Here is a 22,625-nt window from a genome sequence, read left to right as displayed (position 1 = left end):
CACCTTCTAGGCATGGACGCGTCACACGCTTCGGCAATGCGGTGAGCCAGATGGACGGCTCTTTCCGTAGAGGTGCCTGCTTTATCAGGCTGATCTAACCACACCTCTATGAAGGTCTCCTCCTCCAAAGATTTTGCAGACCAGCCTGAAATCTTTCTCGGTTTCGGGCAAGATGGCTCTTTGGCCTGTGGCTCGACACATGTCTCAAAGAAGATTGCCTGGTGATCGCTGTGGGTGTAGCGTTCACTGACGCACCAGGACATACCACGCGCCAGCGAAGGGCTGACAAAGGTCAGGTCTACAACCGAGCCTAACCCCCCTTTCTGGAAGGTGTTTACAGCACCTTCGTTGGCCAAAACCATGTCCATCTGCGCAAAAGCTTCTAATAAACTGCGCCCCCTAGCATTTGATGCCCTACTACCCCACTCTAGGGCCCAAGCATTGAAATCACCAGCAATCACCTTTGGACTACGTCCCCTCGCGTCGAGAACAAGATTATCAAGCATTTGCTCGAATTCAGGCAGTGTCAAACTTGGCGGGGCGTAGCAGCTGTATACATATACACCACTTATTTTCGCCCACACGAAGCTACTGCCTACTTGACTTGCAGTACATTGTATGGCCTGTCGACCGCAAGCCCATATCGCCGCTCCACCAGTCGAATCTTTGACCCATATGCCACCGTGACGGTGTCTATACGGTTCGCTTATGATGGCAATTTCCATCTCAGATTCGAACGTGGCCTGCTCAAGTAAATCCTGAGCGACCCTGCAATGATTCAGGTTTATTTGGATAAACCTCATTTTCTCATTGCAGTGAGCGCCTTCCTAAATTCCGGACATTTACCACTTCCGGCAATATGCCGGTTATCCTGTCCCTCTTTTACTTCGCACAATAGGCATTTGGGGTCCCTATTACACTCTCTGGCAATATGACCTTTCTCCCCACACCTTCTGCATCGATCGGATCGATCAATGCTGCTGGTGCATGCCTTCGCGAAGTGGCCAAACATAAGGCATTTAAAGCACCTCTTCAGTGAAATTTGTTCCCTTAAACGGCAGACAACCCATCCAATCCGAACCCTTCCGGCAGCCAACAACATCTGTGCTGCCTCCGCTGGTACTCGTATTGTGGCTGTTTGAGTACCACCATAGGCTTTTCGCAGGCCCACAACTGACTCCTCGGTGAGTTCTTTCAACTTAAATTGCTCCTTCAGAGCAGTACAAATTTCTTCTTTCGATGTTACTTCATCGAGATCCTTACATTGAAGGTAGATCTCATGTTTTTGGGCACGCACTGCGGCATTCTCCCCAAGTGAGTTTTTCACTTGAGTGCGAAAGTCATCAGTTTTGCCCACGCTGGATCTTTTCAGCTCGAACATGAGATCCCCTTTCTGGGTTCTTCGGATTCGGTTTACATTTCCGCTCAGATCTTTTAGGTCGGGATCCGCTTTGACCTTTTTGAGTATCTCCGCGTAGGACAGATTGCCCTTACTGGAGATAACAATTACATCTGGACGAGTTCGCACTTTTGCTTTTCGTTCCGCTTTTTTGTTGGTAACTTTAGTCCATCCATCGTTTTCGCTGGTCTTGGGCTTCGCAACGCTGGTCGAGTTTCCTAGATTTGCTGTACGGTTTCCTCCTTCTGGCCTGTTGGTGTTGGTTTTTAGGATGTCCTGTCCGCCTTTTTTTCTCTTAGGCGCCTGCTGATTATTTACAGGATCCCCCTCTTTTTCACGTACTCGCTTATTTCGCTGTAATTCGATGGTAGTACGGTTAGGCGTCACTTGGGTTGCTTGTGATACTGTTGGCACAGCGGGGTTCGGCGTGTCCTTATTATTCTTTTCCTCCTGTGATCTATTGTTGAGCACTCTAATAGCCCTCACCATATTCTTTATGGCTTGGTGCACGTTGTGCTTGTCCTTGATAAACTCGGACAGCTCAACTATTTTTGCCCCAAGCTGGGTGAAGGGCAATTCCTCCAGATCGGGACTCTGTTCTCTATAAGTCCCGGCAGGGTTACCCCTTTTGTACGGTCCTTCACTTTTGGCGTTTATTGACCTTGCCTGTACCTTGTCCTTCATCGTCTTTGGCATTGGTGGAGATCTCAAAGTTGATGAGCTTCTTTTGAATGGGTCTCTTCCTTGTTCCTGGAGCACCTCCTGCTGTCGAGCATCTTGAACATATGCGGTGGGTGTTGTCACGGTTTTTATCGTCCAAGGATCTGCCTTCAGTTCATCTTTGTTTGGTCTTGTTATTGGTGTTCTCGGTAAGGTCGTACTTCGCTTGAATACTTCCTTCTCCAGATCCAAATCACTTGTAGCATTATATGCCACGGTGGCCAAGTTGTCCACCACCGAGGCACTGCGGTCGAGGGATATCGACGACCGGGAGCCCGCTTGCTCACTCCCAAAAGCCGCCGGTACTGGGGTTCCGAGCCCCTGCACCGTAAGTTTCCTCCTTCTCTCGTCTTCCATGGTGGTTTTATGTTCTGGGTATCCTTCCCATAGCCATTTTGGTCCGCGCACCAGAGATGAGCAAACACTAGCCCATGCACAGTCAGAAAAGAAAAGTGCATGAACACATATTTACACATCAATAGGTATGCCCCTATCCGCCAGCTGGGGTCGCGCCTGATGGGAGATCTGGCCACTCCTCACAGGCTGTCTGTCTGTCTGTCTGTCTGTCTGTCTGTCCATCACACGCATTTTTCTCGAAAACGGTTACAGCGATTGACACCAAATTTGGTAGAAAGGTGGAAACTGTGAACGCTCACGCATACAGTGAGTTACATCCTTTTACGTCGAATTTAAGGGGGGGTCCCCATACATGGAAAAGGGGGGTGTAAATTTTTTTTGCATCAAATATACTCATGTGGGGTATCAAATTAAAGGTCTCGGTTAGTACTTTTCGAAGCCGGTCTTAGTTTTGACATTTGTTGGAAAGGTGGGGAGTGCGGGGGGTTGAAAGTGACCATTCCTTTAAGGGGGCCATTCCCAGAAACTACCAAACCGAAAAATCTGAAAAAAATCAGGAGGCTGCTACTATATGGTGCCTGGGCTCCGAAATACCTTCCATACTGATATCTGTACAAATAAAGTTAATAATAGTATATTACCATAATTTTTAGTAATTGGCTGCGAAACCCCCCTTAAGTCCATGTTAGCACCATGAAATTTCGAAATAACATAGGGTATAACATAGAGCATGATCTCACCAAGTTTGGTCGAAATAGCACTATTACTAACAAAGTTATAATACGTCAAAGTTGTCGCTTCCTTGCAAATTCAAGACTATGAATGTCAATATCATCCGAAAGTGAATATTCTCACATAATATATGCATTTATTACGTGCTACGTACTAAGAAATACACAAAACCTTTCGTACCTGAAGCGCCCAGCTTCCGGTTTCCCGACTTGTTGGAGGTTACACTAGGGATTTTGTTGCATTTCTATAGTATCAATGAAGAAATTCACCAGTGAAAAGAGAGAACCCAACATTTTTGGATAATCCGGGGTGGTTCCCCCACAATCACTTTAAGCGATTGTTTTAAAACCTTGAACCACCGTATTAGTAACAAGAATGGAATAAAGGGAAATTACATTGCCTCTTAAAGGAATTATCGTGCGCCTTTGATGGTCATAGTATAACTATTAATTATAGTATGTCGATTAATGCTATAACCGGTATTTTAGTTTAAGATCTGGTATTTAGTATTCTCCACATCCACAAGCCAGAGGAGGCCCCTAAGAAAGCTCAGGACACACCTTCACAATCAGCGTGGAGCAGCAGAAATCAACCGGCAAAAGGAAAATGCTTCCAAGAGACCTAAACCCGAGCCCAAGAAAGAGGAAATCTCGAGGCGTTCAAGAGTGAAGGTAGGAGCCAGGAGACACGCCGTTAGCTATACTAATGCGGTAAATTGCATTCGACTGGTCATACGGCCGAGAGTATTTCCAGAGCAAATACTCACTCATGAGGAACAGAAAATAATTGAGAACATATAGTCCCTGGACTGCCAGGATGAAAGCTAACGAAACTGTCGTCATGTGTTGGGGATGATATACCAGGGCCACACATGGTGACGGTCTACCTTCTCAAAGCCGCAGCGATTGAGATGGGTATGTATGCTTGTATGCCTCTGCCTGTATTCGAAATATGAATCTCCATAAGTGGTTATGTAGCGTTTTTTGAACTAAGGTGGACGGCATCGGCAAATTCCTCGCGATCGGGGTAGACGACCGATCCCTAGAGGCAACTAAACATCATAGCTGCCTCATCAAGTATAGATTGGATAGTATACCTATGCACGTACACAGGGAGATACCAAGAAGGGATATTTCGGAGGGCATATCGGGTGGTAATCCTACCGAGGTATCCGAAGCAATCGCGGAAGCTATAGAGGCTGAAAGAGTAGAACCGAGCGAGGAAGTGGACCTGTTGCCCGCGCAAGAGCAGGATCTAGGCCTTCTAGAGCTGAAGTCAGAGAGGGAAACGCAAGGAAGTGCAATGTCGGAGGAGGAGGGTAATGCTCTCTATTGCATCTGCAGTAGGCCCAAGAATTGGAATAGTGCTAGCTCTTGAGACCTGGATGTACTGGAGGCAGATTCGTGGTCTGCAAGAAGAAAGTATGTATGTAATTTGGAATTTCTCTTGTGAGAAACCAAGAGTTTGCATCATTTTTAAATATAATTCAAAATATTTGTATATGTCTTTCGGATTTTCTAACTGAAGACTTCATGGCTGCCCAAGTCGCACTGGAAGTCGGGGGAGAACTACAATCGTGGACGGCACCCGCATCTCACTGGATTTAGTCGTTAGCCTGGCGAAGTTCCGTGAGAAAGGCTGAGATACTAACGCCCACCATTAAGCCTGGGGAAGCAGTGACATTAATCAAAGAGTTGAGCATCTTCTGGAATTAATCCTCAATAATACAGGAACACATGCATAGAAAACACGAACAGCGCCAAATAAGAGATGTTAGACATAACTCTAGGGAAAGCTCTGATGAGCCGCTTGGTCATGAATTGGAGGGTGTCGAATCAGCCTTCTATGTCAAATCACAGAAAAATCAGATTCGACATTGAGGGCAACTTGGAAGTAAATAGAATAATAAAGAATCCCAGGAAAACAGACTACATAAGACACCTGAGCGACAACATGCCTCATGTGTAAGTGAGCGGTGACATTGCGAACGAAACAGAGCTAGAAACAGAGGTCGACGATCTCAACAGAGTCGTCATTGACGCCTAAGAGGGCGCTATCCGGCTAAGACAGTCAAGTCATCAAGGTAAAGTACCCTGGTGGGAGAGGAATCTAGCCAGCATAAGAAACGAGGTGCGAAACATACCGCGGACTTGCAGTGGTACAAAACGGCACTGACGGTGTAAAGCAACATGATCAGAGAAGCAAAACGAAATAGCTTCAGGGAATTCTATGAAGGAATAAAACAAACTACAGAAGCATTCAATGAAAGAGGTATGTTCAAAAACTAAAGTAAGAGGGGCAGTTGGAACCTTTAAACCACTGAAATCACCGGGAGTAGACGGAATTTTCCAAGCGCTACTCCAGAAAGGCCTAAAAACTATCCTAAGACTGCTCTTAATTGTGGTAAGGGGCAGCATAGTCTCGGAATATATACCAAGTGTAAGGAGACGAGCGAGATTGTTGTTTATTCTGAAAGCGGGTAAAAAGGACTCCTTTCAGCCTGAATCGTTCAGACCAATCTGCCTGACATCGTTCATACTTAAGACGGTGGATAACGATGACGCTCTGATATGCAACCCTTTATAATCATGTCAACATTCTTAGCGGGTAGGACGGCCAATCGAGACTGGTCTGAATCACCCCACGATGTATTACGGGATGCCATAGAAACGCCCACACCAAAGAGCCTTCACTCCAGGTAAATCAACAACAGATCAGATTGTCTCTCTGCGGCAAGCGATGGAAAAACTGTTGGAATATGGACAACAGTTGCACCATTTATTCCAGGGTAGCCAGGGTAAAACTGTACACGGCCATGAGAGCATTCAGTATTCCGACCAATGTGTGACGCCAGATAAAAACAGCAGGATCACTTTCAAGATCATTCGCCATCAAGATGATCCAGCCCATAGAGCTGGAGAGCTGCCTAAATATATACCAAGTACATGGAAGGAAATTGATATTCCTTTTAGGCGACATCCCGAATTACTTATACCAAGGAGTAAGGTTACAACGAGCTTCCACTTCGATAAGATGTTTGAAACACGTTGGAGCAACAAGGCAAACTGGCGAAGTGTGGAATTGATATACTGCTCAAACCAGCAACTGATTACCTGGTACACTGACGAATCCCTTACGGCAGAAGGAGTAGGCGTTGGGGTCATTGGCTGAAGGATTTTCAAACCTCACCAAGAAGAGACTCCCGATCATAGTGGGAATACTCACTGGTCACTACAGGCTAAACTATCACCTGGAAAAGCTAGCGATATCTAGGGACGCTGTCTGTAGATTCCCTGAGGAGAGTAACGAGATCTCTACACTTGTTCTGGGACAGTGTCCTTCGTTTGCGCGAAGTAGGTTCAGGCTGCTGGGAGAATACTTAATACCAGACGCCAGATTGAAAAATTAGGAAATGGGAAAGAGTAAAGTTTCTATCGATTATAGGTTTAAACGACATACTATAGTTTATAGGTATACTACAACAGGGGGACAATAATTCTTTTCGGACGCAGCGCAACACCTCTTCACGATATTATTATCATTATTAAATATTCTCCTTGGTGCATTAACACATTTTGTAGAAGTCCCGAATACTGTCCCAGAAGAAGCATGGAGGTTTTGTGGCTTTCCTCACAGAAATTGTCGATGGCTCACTCAGATAACACTGATTCGCTTAGTTGGTAGTTTAGCCTGCAATTAGCAATGAGTACTCTCACCCAAAGCTCTTCTTGGCAAAGTTTAAACAATCCTGCGCTGGGCTATTCCATTTCTGTCAAGTTCGCTGAGTATAATTTTCTTAGGCGTTCTCTTTCATTCTCTAGTGCCATGTCGATGAACTCTTTTCCAATTCCACAAAAAGGTTCTCATCTATATGGCTTCTTCGTGACCAGCTCCTCCTCCACCTATTCACCTTCTAATTAACGTGGTCTACAATGCATAGTATCTATCTGTTTGGATCTAAAAGCCTTGATAGCTGCCTAGCTGCCGGTTCAAACATATCTAAAACCTATATTGCTGACTGAAATATATTAGTATGCTAACCCATTGATTGAAGGAGCGCTTTCTGTGGATGAACCCATCAGTAATTGCTAGTTTAAGATCACTGCCACGATAACTCAATATGTTAAGTTGCATTGTGTTTTTTCCAAGATCCATTTCAAGATCTTCAGTGTTAAATTACCCTTTGGTATCAACAATTTGGGACACAGTCCAGAAAACGTATCAATTTTTTTCCATTTAGGTCGTCCACTGTCTCACTTATCCCTCCGAATATTCTAGAGGTTGGCCTCTTTGCCTACATTGAAGAGATGAGGAGGAGTCAATCCCAGAATGATGTCCAGAGGTTCCGTAACATACACTAAACCCAGTCTTTGAAGTTTGTGTGATTCTCTGGCTGGTGTGCTAAATTCAATTCAATCTCTTTAAATTGCCGTTTCGTGGGTAATCATCGGGTCTTGGCATTTAGGATATCCAACCATCTGGATCCATCGATTGTGTCCTCTAATTTTGAAATCCAAGCAGTGATGTGTTGTCTTCATCAATAGAATCTACCCAGCGTTTTAGGGTTTCCCGTCCCCGAGGTCTCGGTCCTTCTGTTCTCCTTTCGAATACCCTTTTAGATATACGAGTGTCGTCCATATGATGAACGTAGCCAGTTGATTGCAACTTTAGAAGCATGATTATTTTGGATACTTCAGAGTCGTCAAATATTTGATCAACGATCCATGTTTCATATTTGTAGCATAGCACAGGTCTTAATATCGTTTAACATACCCGGAGTTTTGCTTCTTTTCATCCAACTCATCTCCATCTTTCATCAGTGGTACACCTAAGTATACAAAGTTATTTACATTTTGCAGGTTGAACTCCTCATCGTTATATTTTGTGTGGTGAGCGCCATAATGTTTATCTCATCACATATGCGACGATTCGGCAGGAATTATAGAGTGGTGTGCCTTCGCTGTTGTGTGGGACATTGTCATTCTAGTAAGATTCACCAGTTTTGCTGAAATATTAGTTTATACAGTTCGTTTGGATCAATACCGTCATTTCACTGCTTGAAGTCAATGAACATTCAAAGGATGTCGGTGTTGAATTCCCAGCCAAGGTCAACTAACGTTCTTCTAGTTCAAAACCTCCTAGGTATTCATCAATCGCCTTATCAGCAGAAATGCGTGGAGAATAAGTTTAACTATGGGCTACTGGCTCGGGAAATCTAAGAAATTTGGCGTCTCGAGAAAGTGCGTCTGGTTCCCATAATAATACCAACTGCAGTATTGTCCCCTCACGCAGTCTTGTTCAATGATAATAATAATAATCGTTGGCGCAACAATCCATATTGGATCAGGGCCTTGAAGTGTGCTAGAGCACTTCATTCAAGACCGTAATGGTACACTACAAGATTACAGTACCCTACAGGAGGCAATGCGGTTAGCATTACGCCCGCTAGATGATTACCCGAATTTGACTCAGCTACTAATTCACGGCTGAGTGGACTGATATCCGACATCAAATCACGATACAAATCCCACTGCCACCAGTGAGATTTGAACCGCGGTCTTCCGTACGGCAGCTTCAGCTATCCAGACACAGTGTTGTTCAAACCATGCAGAAATACATCATTCTACAAATTTGGTCGATATTGTAGGGAGTTCTCGATGGATTGCGAACGGACTAATCTACTACCGTCCACCTCCACAGGAGCTGCTTTATCTTTTAAGTAGGTGGGATCGTCCGAGCCTAAATGCTTTCATCTAGCACTAGTATAAGGTCAAATCCGAGATTATGAGAAATGAAATAATAATTCCGCAGCAGCAGTCTCAAGCCCGTTTGTTAAAAAAAAGGGCCATGTAGGCCATTCCGGCTTCTCGGGGTTATTTCGCATGGACAACACCGAGGCGAAACCACTCATCATGAGGAGATTTGACGTCAGGACGCTAAGATGACCTGAAGCATCCTGCTTCGACGTTAGAGCTGTTATACCATTTGACTGCACTGCGACGGCAACGGTGAACCACATGGACAAACATTATGCTGTATGTAATAATTCATTAGAACCTTCTACATAAGTATGGATTCCAATTCGATATCTCTAAAATCTGTCTGGCGGTCTGGCCTACGCCATCATTCCATCTTAGGAAGCGCCTGCATCGTCTTCTTTTTCTACCATTGATATTACCCTCATAGACTTTCCAGGCAGGATCAGCATCATCCAGACGGGTTAAGTGGCTTACCAACCGTAATATGTTGAACGAGATTTGATCCACAACCAGACGGTCACGGTATCGCTCATAGATTTCGTCGTTTTGTAGGGTACGCAATCGTCCATCCTAATGTAGGGAGCGTCGAACGCAATTTTTCTTAGTAAATCTCGGAGGAAGACATGAGGACTGGCAAGATTATTGTTTTGCACAGTGAGAGCCTTGACCATATGGTGAAACGTTTCGAGCGGAATAGTTTTCGTAAGCTGAAACAGCCTCTGTTGGTTGCCAAAAACCGTAAGGGGATTTCATTTAGCTGTTATCGGTTGTTATGTTCGACCCTAGATAGGAAAAGTTATCGACAGTCTCAAAGATGTATCTTCCTATCTTTATTCTTCTTTCTTTCTTTATCAGTCTTTCTGAAAAAGCGTATGTTTGCAATTTCCATCTACAACCGATCCGAAGGTCTACAGCCAAAAGCAGCTGTATGGAGCGCGAATGCGGTAAAAGTGGCTATAAACTACTCTAATTTGGCAGCTGATATACTCAATACGGTGTTGGCATTGCCATCTGTAACGATTTCTGTGATGCCATTAAAGAAGTAGAATGATTTGATGGCCAGCTGATGAAGCTCACCTTTATAACAGCTGAACGTACTATTCACTTCTTTACCGCGATAATATACCTACTGATGACAATATTATCACTGCAAACGACCTTAATGGTCATGTGGATGAAAAGACAGACAGCAATGGGTGCTATGAGGGAGAAAAGAGTGGAGTGCGCAATGAGTGTGGGGAGCGTATAGTCGTCACCCATGATCTTGTATTTGTGAATGCATAGCCTATTAAAGAATTATCTAATTTTCTTAGTTTTATAAGGGGAACGGTAAAACGCAAATTGACTATATTCTCACAAGACGCCGACATTTTACCACCGTCACTGACCATCGCATCTCAAGATCGGCCGTTGTTCGCCGTCTTGTGAATCAAGCCTTGCATTAAATTGTGGCACAAAGGGGCAACCATCACGGTCAGCAAGTCAGGTAAGTGGTTCATCAATCGAAATACTTGTCTTTACAATAGTGATGTTCAAATGAAGGTCTGTGAAAAGAAACGACTCTACCGTATGTTTCTCGACAATAAAACGCTCGCCAACTGGCAAATTTACAAAAATACCAACCGTGAGGCAAAGATCGCTATCACCCGAGCCGTACATTATAAAGATCTTTTCAGTAAAGTGGGCCCTAGGGATGCAACTAAACAGAAGTATCGACTTGTCTAAAGCCGATCTCAACGCAAACAGGATATGGAGCACTTCTGTTGGTATACTCTACGACAACACCAAGAACCAGTAGAACTAATCCTCTGAGTTAAATTGCTCTACCACTTCTTCATATCTCTATCGGCAATCCATTAAGGACGTGCCCTCTGACTACTCCTCTCTGTTCTTATAATGAACACTGCCATACTGGACATCCAACGGCACGTACCTTATACATTCCTCTATGCACATAATGTTTTCCTAGCGTCTCATAGCAAAAATGATCCCCAGCAACTTGTCCAAAAATAGAATCCAACACGTCCCAGATTGAATATGAATAAAATTGAGTTTTTGACGATCGATCCACATGAAATAGTCACAATCACTCTCAGCGGCAGTGATGTACCCAGAACTGAACAATTCAAATATTTCGAGTCAATTCTATCGGCAAATGAAGAACTGCATTATGAAATTTTTTCACGTATTAGCGCAACCTGAATGAAGTAGCATTCCAGAACCGGCGTTCTTTACGATCGACTTATAAAGTGTCGCCCGCTCTCTTGTTCTGAGTGTTGGCCCACTATAAAACGCAATGAACGCCGTCTTGCGGTAATCGAGACGAAGATGTTGTGTTAAACTAGTGGCGTAATACGCATTGACCATATCTGAAATGAGGATATACGCGAACGATAGAGGGTTGCACCGACCTTCGATGATATGGTGGTCTACTTCGCGTGAAGGTGAATTCACTTGCCAAGATTGGTCTGAACATCTGCTTACCGAGACAACGGTAGCTTAATACGGTTATAGTGATTTGAAAGCCTCGCGACTCCATCCAGGTCAGGCCTTTGATGAAATTAAGTGACATAACCGACCAGGACGAGCCGGCCTCGCTTGTGAACGGAACAAAGGCTAAAGAAAAAGAAGTAGAAATAACGCAGCACTGTTCACAACAAGCACAATCACCTTACTCTTAGGGTTCTGATCCAGGAGACAGTTAATAATGACTCAACACTCGTGTATATTCCTCGATTACCCACAACTTCACCTCTGAAAAAAACGTTTCTCAAAGCGGAGAAAATTAAATTAAGTGTTATTTGATCATGAAATCTATAGGCGACCACATATCTTTTACTATCTGTTTTCCCCAAACACCCTTCTTCTGCACTTCCTCTAAAATGTCTGTCGTTATCAGCGGTACTTTCCTCAAGCAATAGCTAGGCATTTTCATTGCACGTTCGTTGTTTCGAGCAATATATACGAATTAAATAGATAAATGTTTCGCAATTGCCTAATTGACTCGCTAATAAACACTTATATATGAATATTTAAAATAAATTAGTGGTTTTCTGTTGTGTGAAATTTGAATGCAATTTAGAAATTTCAGAAAAAGATAATGGAGGTGCTAAAGACTGCTATATAGGTGGGAAAGAAAAAAGTCTGGAAAAATGGATTTGTTCATAAAGGGGGTCATGCCGTGTGAAAGCTGTTTTTTTTTGGTTTTTTTAAAAAAAAATTTGTGAAGAACTGGATAAAGATACAAATACGAATTTTTCACTATATATTCATCAATATCTTGAGTGTTCATAGTAATTTTTCTAGCCCGATCGCATCGTTGGTCATTGAAATACAGAGCAATTTATACACCCACCTCCAAAAAAAATGTGTTTTTCTGCCGCCACGCTAGAAGGCGCTGCGACCATCTTAAAGAAAAAAAATAAATGGCATTTTAACGTACAGACTTAACTATTAAACTTTTTTTGTGAATTTTCGTGTTTTTTCACGGCTTCTTCAATGGATAAAAGAAAACAACTGAATGAATTGCAATTATCCTAGTTTGCGGACCATAGAAATATGTTCTGAATAAGTCAAAGAATTTCCTTGGATAGATTTTAGGCTATGGTGGCAGCCGATTTTCAACATGCAGTTTCGAGAAAAACACATTTAAAAAGTAGAATGTGATTTTCGCCAATAAAACCTTAACAAGGCCAAAAGCGACCCGAACCCCAATGTCCCAGGCGAATAAAATACAAATTATTTAGGAATGAGACTCTCACGGATATAAGAATTATCTATTATCTTTTCTTACTGTGAAGATAACACAAAAATAAATAAAAGTTCACTCAGGAAAAAGGAAGAGGGTGAGGAAATCAATATGTATAAAATGACAAAATATTGAGCGGTCCTTGAAGTCTATGAAAAAAGAGTACTAGCCAAGAGACAAGGAATTACGCTTGATTCTAGCTTTAACCATCCCAATAAAATAACGGAAGTAGGACTACTAATGTATGAGTAATCTATAGGATCGATACTTACTCAAATGTAGTATAGACCCTAGACGGAAGTGTCATGTTTTCGGGAAGATGCGCTCCTCATTCACAAAAGAATTTTCCAGCAAACATAAAAGCGGAAGCTCAGATGGGATGAACACTTTCAAAAAGTTATTTTACATCTTTCAATATCCTTAACTCTTATGGTCGCTTGAGGAGGAAGACCTGCAGCTTCCAATTGGTACAGATCGTACACAGAGTTCGGCGCTCTCCTTATCCTAATGCCTTACTAGATAGTATGTGAATACTTTTCTCAGAAAACGATTTTACCGCTACATACATACGTGTGTGAAGGAGTATCTATCAACCTATTACCGTATGAAAACCCGCATGCCCCGTTTGGCCTGCAAATATCGGCATTGTGCCATAGTAAATCTGAATGGCTTCTGGCCCTACCACAGGATAACGGATAATTTTCTTTATGGATGATTACATGTTTGGAATGGAACAGCAAAAGCATTTTCAATTTAGTTAATAGAAATCTCATAGGGAAGAGATACACTTCAGTCAAGCAGGGACCTAGAACTGAATGTGGTTTTCCTCAATGTTTAGTGGCTGACGATGTTGTACTCTATCAATCTGGAAAATATGCACTTTGACCACTGGTCGGAGGAGCTCTGATTATGGCCATAGAATTACGGGATTGATCGATTAACATGCAACATGGGGTGGAATTAAAGCTACGTAAATCACTAAGCCGGAATATCTAACATCACCAAGGGAAAATGAATAACGGTCTAGGAATAGAAATACATGAGGAAATGCTTTCTATTATTATGGGTGGTGTGTACATCAATTCTTCAATCCGTTTGCAGGTTTATTTGCAAGCAGTGCAACACCCGTTCCATATTAGACTCAAAAACTTGATAGAACTATCAAATGTGGCTGGTTCATTGGTTTCATTGAATTGCGCATATTTCACATTTGTTATCAACAGCGAGTGAAACTGATAAACACGCGTGTAATCAAAATCAAGCGATAACTCTTGCCGAACAAGCATTGTAGCTGATAAATTGCCTTTAAAATTATTTGAATTATTATCGGTAGTTGATCAATGTTCGAATTTTGTGAAAATGATGCTGGTTGCACTCGAGTCCATAGAGAATTTGAAATTGGATGCAATTTTGATTTGTTCTGTAAACTTCTGTGCTAATTAGAATAATTGGATAGCATGCATACACGCATTTCTACATTGAATAAATTTGTAGAAATAAATTTAAACGTTAAGTTCAAGATTTAACATTTCGGTTGCTAAACTAAACCAATCAAGAAAGTTAAATGTAGCCATCCCGTGAAGCAGAGTGGCGCAGTGGAAGCGTGCTGGGCCCATAACCCAGAGGTCCGTAGATCGAAACTACGCTCTGCTAAGGAGGCAAAAGTCTCTGGAATCAGTTTTTTAGGCCTCGGTAAAATAAAGCCAGTATCATTTATTGTGAATTTAGGAAACTTTTTGATTACGAATTGCAATTTAATTAATAATTAATTTAAAGATTAGAATATTTTCTTTTGCGCATTAAATTTCTATACAGAACCTAATATATCCGTTATCAATCGATTTTTTTGAGGTTTTATAGTAATCCACTCTTCCACTCCATTTCTAGTAACAACAGTTTTGAGATCACCCTATGTTTGTGGCGCGGCAGGATTCGCGGCATTCGAAATTTATTTCGAATGTTGTGAATGCGAGCGGACAGATGACGCCACCGGCGTTATCCACTCCGTTTAGACCTCGCCAAAGGAGCAGGGTGCCATGAAGGGACGGCAGATATGAGAGATATAAGAAAAAGAGAATGGTTGGACTTCTACTTGAATTGACAGGACCTGAAAAAAGAAAAAGGATTTCGACTCAACTTACATTTTTAATAAGTGAAAAAGTTGTTGCTTGAGATATTGAATTCAATGTGATTTTAACAGAAAATATTTTACTTAAAATAAAAAAATAATTACAAATAAATTAATAAAGTAAAATAAAGTGTTTATCACATGTTCATTCCAAATTTCCGAACAAAAAAATGGGCGGAAATAACGTAACGGAAATGAAACGCGTTTACGCGTAAAGACTCAAATATCAGACAAACTGCCGCCTTGAGAACGTTTTGAGTGCAACGTGCTCGGCTCTGCCTCAGTTGTGGTTTCCAGAGACACTTGACAACTTTTCTTCAGCGGGCGATACCACGCCTACATTCTGCAGAAGACAAAGGTATGGCAAGCTCCATCCACCACATCCTTGCAGTAACTGCAGCCGGGTGGTCATGATTTTCCGATTGCAGGTAGGAAAGATTGAAAATACTCGTATCCGCTGAACAGCTGGATTAAGAAATAGTCAACCTCACTCACTCACTCAGCTTTTGATTGAATTACGGCTGCACGTCCTTGATCTACCTCTCGACTCTCTTTCCCAGAATTGTGTTCGGGCTCTCTCTTCATATTTGACAATTTCCCTCGTGTAGGTAAATATATAGAGCGATTGAAATAACTCCTGTTATCACCATTACTGCTAACTCTGAGACGACATGATAGATGGATGGAACTCGCTAAGCTCGAAAGCACTGTCCCTCAATATCCGCAAACGCTAGCATGGAAAATGCGAATAATTTTCCAGGTCCCAGGATGAAACGTGGATTGGTGCCCACTATGAAGTATAACTCCAACGAAACCCATACTGAACCAACACCAAAAGCTCTACTACGCTGGAAGTGCTTTCCTAATGAGAAATTGAAGACGAAAAACGGTGAAGGCGAAATTGCCGCGTCTAAAAACGAGTCAAATTGAACCAATTGGTCCTCCAGGTTGGGGGTACGATATGGCTGACAGCCTTACATGGAGCCACGAAAGGAACCTCAGACAGCAAGGATTTTACAACGAAGAACTCGATAGCAAAAACAGAATAACGATTCCGGCATTTTCTTCTAGAATATTCGCTCTCCGTGCAGACCGAATGATGCCCAGCAGCTAGCAAATACTGTATTCAAATATAAGGTTGATGTAAAAGCGTTGCAAAAGATACGCTGCAAAGGAACTGGTTACCTGGAGAAGAGCCATTACATTTTATATAAACACCAAAACGGTTATTAACGGTTATTCAGTAGTTGGAGTAACTTTCCTAGTCAGCCAAAAAATGAAACCTGCTGATATTGGACAAAGGAATAACGATTTGCGCATTTTCTCATGGAACGTGATGTGATATCTTCTACGAGGCAGTAGAAGGAACCCTCGGAGCCTGCCCCAGATATGATATTTACATCATACTTGGGGATCTTAACAGTCAAGTAGGGACGGCGCCCATATTCAGGCGATACGTCGGCTGCCATAGCTTACATAAACCCGCCAGTGATAACCGACCGCGGATTATACAGTTAGCAGTACTGTACAAAATGGATGTTGCTAGTACCTGGCTTAGTCGGAAAGCGAGCCACAAATATACATGGGCCTCTCCAGATGAGACCACTTTGAAACAAATTGACTACGTGCTAATGGATGATTATCAGAGCATATAGGGTAGCCAATATAGATTTTATTCACTATCACCTTGGCAGAGTGTTCCGAGATCGAATCAAAATAGCGCCTAGAATACCCTCTGATATTAATGTGAGAGTGAGTACTGAAACCATCGTAATGCCTATAGAGGCGAAGTGAATACCTCAATAAAAGAGGGTTAAGAAGACCTGTAGGCAAGAGAACCTTTGCAAAAAAATGGGGTCTCCGGCCGAGAATGGTTCTCTGGATGTACACCGCTGCAGTGCATCCGATCCTGACGTACGGCTTTATTGTATGGTGGCAGGCTTTGAAGAAGAAATACAATAGAACGAAGCTTAATAGGATTCAAGAAACGTGTGCAGGTGCTACGGGGGCTCTGCAGTCCTGCCCGGCAGATGCTCTCAATGTACTCCTGCATCTCCTCCCACTAGACCTCCACATCAAATATGTTGCAGCGTGCAGTGCCGTCAGACTACGTGAGTCCGGATGCTGGACAGCGAAGTCCTACGGCCACAGCAACATCCTAGATGAAATACCTCTAGAAATCTGGGCATCCCCCACGGACTATGTCACACACAAGCTGAACTTCACGAGAAACTTTGCTGTGCACTTTCCAACCAGGGCAAAGTGGAAGACCGGCGGCGTGTTGCAAGACTATGACACGGTATTCTTTACGGACGGATCAAAGATGGCCTATGGAGTCGGCGCGGGGGATTTCTCGAATACACACGGTGTATCCAAGTCGTATGGTCTCCCAGGTTTCGCCAGTGTATTCCAGGCGGAAGTACTGGCGATATTATAAGTCTGTCGATGGCTGGAGCGTCATTCGAGCCCCAAGCGTAACATAGCTATTCTGACCGATAGCCAAGCGGCCATCAAGGCCTCGTTCTCAATGACGACATCTTCCCGGCTGGCGAGGCAGTGCAGAGATGCGCTCAACGATCTGGGCGGCACGCACAAGGTCACTCTACTCTGGGTTCCCGGGCATAGGAACATAGAGGGAATGAGTGGGCTGACAGATTGGCCAGGCAAGGGTCTGCTCTTGGCAGTCCCTCGGCGAATTCAACCGGTGTTCCGCCGACGGCTGTCGGGGCGGAGTCTACTCGCACTACCTAGCAGAAGCGGGCCTGAGATGGCGAAGGCTTACAAGCTGTGCCAAGTCAAGGAGAATTTGACCCGCTTATAACATAGCCCGATCACGAGAGCTCCTGTGCCAGACGGGTGCAAATGCATTCAAGATTACGGCGGTCTGCACGGGGCACTGGCCCATAGGGGACCATGCCGCTGGGCTCGGCATACCCTACAACTCACATTGCCGAAGCTGCGGAAAAGGAAGGAAAACCCTTATGCACTTTCTCTGCGACTGCCCAGCTCCGGCTAGAGTCAGGCTGCGGACTCTGGGTAAACCATTCTTTGGGGACTTCAGAGAGATTTCTAGCTGCAGGGCCGGAGAGCTGCTTTCCTTCGTGAATGCTACGGGCTGACTCTGAAGATCCGAGCCGGCTCGACTCGGCCTCCCTGCTCCCATTACAACAGTCACGGCCTTAGGAGTTTGTGGCATCAAAACGGCGCACCAAAGCGCTAATTGTGGCCACTGATACTTACCTACCTACCCCCACCCAACTATTGACCTATGCCGACGATATTGACATTATGAGAATAACAACCCGAGGCGTAGAGACTGATAGGCCAGGCGACGCAATACCTTGGGCTGCATATTAATGAAGGCAACACGAAGCACATCGTGGCAACGTCAGCACGAAAAACCAAAGAATGAACAACATTGAATCGCACTGGTCAAATGATAACAATAAAGATAGGAGACTAAAACCCTGAGATCGAAAATTTCTCCAATCTACGGTCGAAAATCACAACCTGTAACAGTTACGACGGTGAAATCAGCGCAAAGTTGTTGATAGCGATCAGAGGCAATTTCACTTAACAAAAACTACTCCACTCGAAACGTCTTCCCATCGCATCAAGCTCTCATTGTACTCGACAATGATCTTTGCAGCCCTATGTATTCCTCGAAGACCTGGGTTCTTAGTAAGAAAAAATTGCGAACTCTTGGTCGCGTTCGAGAGAAGAATCTTTCGAGGAATTTTGGACCCCACGAGAGGATGGACGATTTCGTAGCCTATATAATGACGAAATTTAGGAGCGAAACCATGACCGTCTGGTTGTGGATAAAATCCGGCGGATCACTTAATCTATATGGATAAGGATGATTCAGCGCGGAAAGTCTATAAGGGCAGTATCTATGGTAGGAAAAGAAGACGTGGCAGACCCTGCTCCAGATGGAACAATATTAAGGATATTGAATTGGTGCACCTCGGCGCAAAATTGGGATGCCTGGAGTTCCTTATTAAGACAAACCGGATACTGGTTGTTGCGTCGTTGAAGATGATGAAATTATTATTATTAATTCCGAGTTATCACAATCTTGGCAGATGCCGGATTTTACCTAATACTAGCACTAAGTGCCAAGCATTTAGGCTCGGACGATCCTACCTACTTAAAAACTAAAGGGGCACTGGTGGTGGTGGCCGGTGGTAGGTCAGTGGGAGAATCCGTCGAGTACTCCCCGCAACATCGAGCACGTATGCAGAATGGTGTACTTCTGCATGGTTTGAACCAGACTGTGCGAAAGTCCCAGGACATCAAGGGAAGCCGTTAGGGATTTAGGTACAATACCTGTAGCTGACAATATTATGGGAACTACAACCACCCGCTCGAGACGCCAAATTTCTTTGATTTCCCGAGCCAATGGCTCATAGTTCACCTTCTTCTCCACGTATTTCCGTTCAATGTTGCTATTATGGGGGATAGCAACATCAATAATATACGCGGAGCGACCCGTCTTGTCAACTAACAGTACGTCAGGCTTGTTGTGTGCTGTATGGCGATCAGTCAGAACTTGCCGGTCCCAATACATGCTGTAAGCAGAACTATCAAGTACTGCTTGCGGCTCATATCGGTAAACCGGACATGTCCCCGTGATCAGCCCATGCTTATATGCAAGGTTTTGATGGATAACCTTACAAACAGCATTATGCCTGGTGATGTATTGCACCGGTGCCATAACAGTACAGCCAGAAATGAGATGGTCCAACGTCTCTAACGCCGAACCACACATTCTGCACTGGTCGTTCTCCACCCGTTCTTTCATGATGAGCTTTTTATAAGCTCGGGTGGCGACCACGCCATCCTGAATCGCACACATGAACCCCTCCGTCTCAGCAAAGAGCTCCCCAGCACACAGCCATCTGTTCGACAGATGCAAATCGACAAATGGCTGCCAAAAACAATTCACGTGTTTACCATGCATTGCTTTCGACTTCCATTCATCGATCCGCTCTTGGTCCGACCTCACCCCACTCAGAGGATTGAAGGATCGATCCTTCAAGTTAAGTGGAGTCAGTCCACGGCAATATTCCGAATGCATAAGCCAGTGAAGGGATGGCGAATACATTCAACGCGCTTATTTTATTCTTCCCCGAGAGATGCGATTTCAGCACCAGCTTTACACGTCGCAGGAATTCGGACAGCAGAGCTTCTTTCAGATCACCAACTCGAGCATGGATTCCTTGCAGAATTCCTAGGTACTTGTAGAAGTCTGTCTCGGTCATAGCTTCGATGTGGAGGTCACCAATGCTATGTCCGGCATGTGGCTCGTGATGACCTTTGCGGATGGCTTGGATTCGACATTTGTCTAATAAAAACTCCATCCGAATATCACGGCTGAACATGTCTATTATTCGCAACAGACTTCTAAGATGGTCGTCAGTACCAGCATACAGCTTGATGTCATCTAAGTACATCAAGTGTGTCAGTTCGCACTTAGCACGTAGGCCATACTTTATTGCAAAACCATGCCCTCTAGCATCATTCAGTAGCCATGAAAGGGGGTTCAGTGCCATACAAAACCAAAGGGGACTCAATGAATCCCCCTGGAAGATGCTCCTCCGTATACGGATGGGCTCTGAGGTATTAGCACCCTCAGATGTACGGACTGATAAGGTGGTATGCCACCCTTCCATGACTGTCGCCAAAAACTTTATTAGTTTCGGATCAATGCGATACAGATATAGGATATCGATTAGCCAGGTATGCGGAACGCTGTCGAAAGCTTTGGCATAATCGATATAGCAACTGAAGAGGTTTCTCTGGCCTCTAGTTGCTTGTCGTACAACTACCGAGTCGATAATGAGTTGCTGTTTGCAACCCCTTGACCCAACTCGGCAGCCCTTCTGCTCCTCGGACAGAATGTTGTTGGTCTCGAGGTGCGCATTGATCCTTCCACTAATAATGGACGTGATGAATTTGTAGAGGGTTGGTAAGCAAGTGATCGGTCTTGTGTCTGCGGAGTCCTGCACCGTGTCCTTCTTAGGGATAAGGTAGGTAATCCCCGCAGTGAGGAAAGGTGGAAATTCCTCCGGCCGACTCATGACCTCATTTATACTGCGTGCCAACCGACTGTGTACGCTGGTAAATTTCTTATACCAGAAATTCTGCACCCGATCCAGACCTGGGCCCCTCCAGTTCTTCGAGCTGTTTATGGCTCGTCGAACTTCCTCTTCGGTAACATCCGCGAAATTCATGCCAGGTGTATTGGCGTGGCGGGTGCCTTCGGCGGTGATCCACTCAGCATGCTGGGCAGGTAACCCCCAAAGTCCACCCCAATACTCTTTCGCTTCCGTCACCGAGAACTGTATTGTCTGGGCGCTCTGTTGGGATTCGTTGAGAGATCTGAAAAAGCTCCGCTGGTTCCTCGCGTATGTTGCATTTTGGACACGTCTGGAATAACTTTCGCCATACCGTCGTAACCGACTGCATATGACAGAAAGTTTCTGTTTTAGTGTGTCCAGAATTTCAACAACGGGTGTCTCACAGGGGATGGCATAGTTCCGGTAAACCCTCTGCACTTTATTTCTCACCCGTCGACAGGCACTGCCAGTGCTGATCTAAATCAGTCTAGCAATGTCCTGCCTTAGTGAGTCCCGCCGACGTTCCAGACGAATTTTCCATGGTGGATCTCTTTTTTTCACTCAAACCAATAACGCGAAAGCGAATCTTCTGGCCGTGCAATCTAATAGCCGCAACTGCACCACAATACACAAGTGATTGTAGTTGCAGCAGCGACATATCAGCACACAGTCGAGATGCAATCTCATCATTGATTTGAGATAGAATTCCCGGAGTTGCTGGAGATGCATAGAGCCTGGGAATACCTGGTCTATGCAAAGGATCCATATCCGAGAATTCCATACACGCTCTTTGGAATTCGTCCCGAACCTCAGCGGAAACCTCAGCTGGACGGTGGAGAAGGGTGTTTCGGCGAGTACTGAACCTGTTGCCTGCAGTGCGGCGTGGTGTTGTTGATGCCGCCGCCTCTGCCCCCATCGACTCTCGGTCACCAGTTTCCCCGATGACTTCAAGTCGAACACGTTCCCTGATGGTGGCCGGGATTGTGTCGCTGCGAGTGATGAAGCGGTACTGGTCTGCGACTCGCTGCACAGTCACGTGCGCGAATTGCGGGAAACGCTCGACGAATCTCTGGTGCAACAAGGGGCGGTAAGATATTGTACCCTCCCCCGCCGTTATTTCGTAGTAGGAGCGGATGATGAAGAGGTTCATTTCTTTAGTCCATTTCATCCGCTTCCTACGCGAACCTGCTGAAGTGGTCATGGCGAAACAGCAGCAGCAGGCGGAGCTGTGCTCCTGGTCGTCGTGGCGCCTAGACGTCGAACCGCCCCACGACTAGCGGTTTCGACGCCGTGCTGTCCATTACGAGAGCCCGACCCAGTCACCAAGTCAGACGACTCCCGCCGGTTATCCGTACCGGACCTTAAATTTCTCCTTCTTCTCATTTTTTGGTGGTGCATTTTATCCCTAGCTGCCAGGTGTGTAGATAGCTTCCTTAGTGAGTAATCTGCAAGACTGCAAAGTTCCTGCACTTTCCTCACCTACCCCCTGAGACGCTGCGGTGGTGTACAGCCATTCAGACTGCAGTTATCCATCCCTCCTCCTTTCACAACCGGGCTTGGGACCGGCTTCGGCAGAGTTATTATTTATTATTTAAAAATATTTGATACTATGAGCTGCAGAGTGGTAATATTTGATGTTGATGATGTGACATCATTTGTA

General features: G+C 44.5%; 1 non-coding gene across 1 annotated transcript; it reads left to right on the top strand.

Moving 5' to 3' along the window:
* Window positions 1-14,296: 14,296 nt before the first annotated feature.
* Trnam-cau lies at window positions 14,297-14,368 on the top strand. The gene has a single exon. It is a non-coding gene; the product is annotated as a tRNA-Met (tRNA).
* Window positions 14,369-22,625: the final 8,257 nt, after the last annotated feature.

Source organism: Hermetia illucens, chromosome 4 (assembly GCF_905115235.1).
Source record: "Hermetia illucens chromosome 4, iHerIll2.2.curated.20191125, whole genome shotgun sequence".
Taxonomy (NCBI): Eukaryota; Metazoa; Arthropoda; class Insecta; order Diptera; family Stratiomyidae; genus Hermetia; species Hermetia illucens.
Note: the sequence above shows the minus strand (reverse complement) of the source record. Positions and strands in the feature narration are given on the sequence as shown.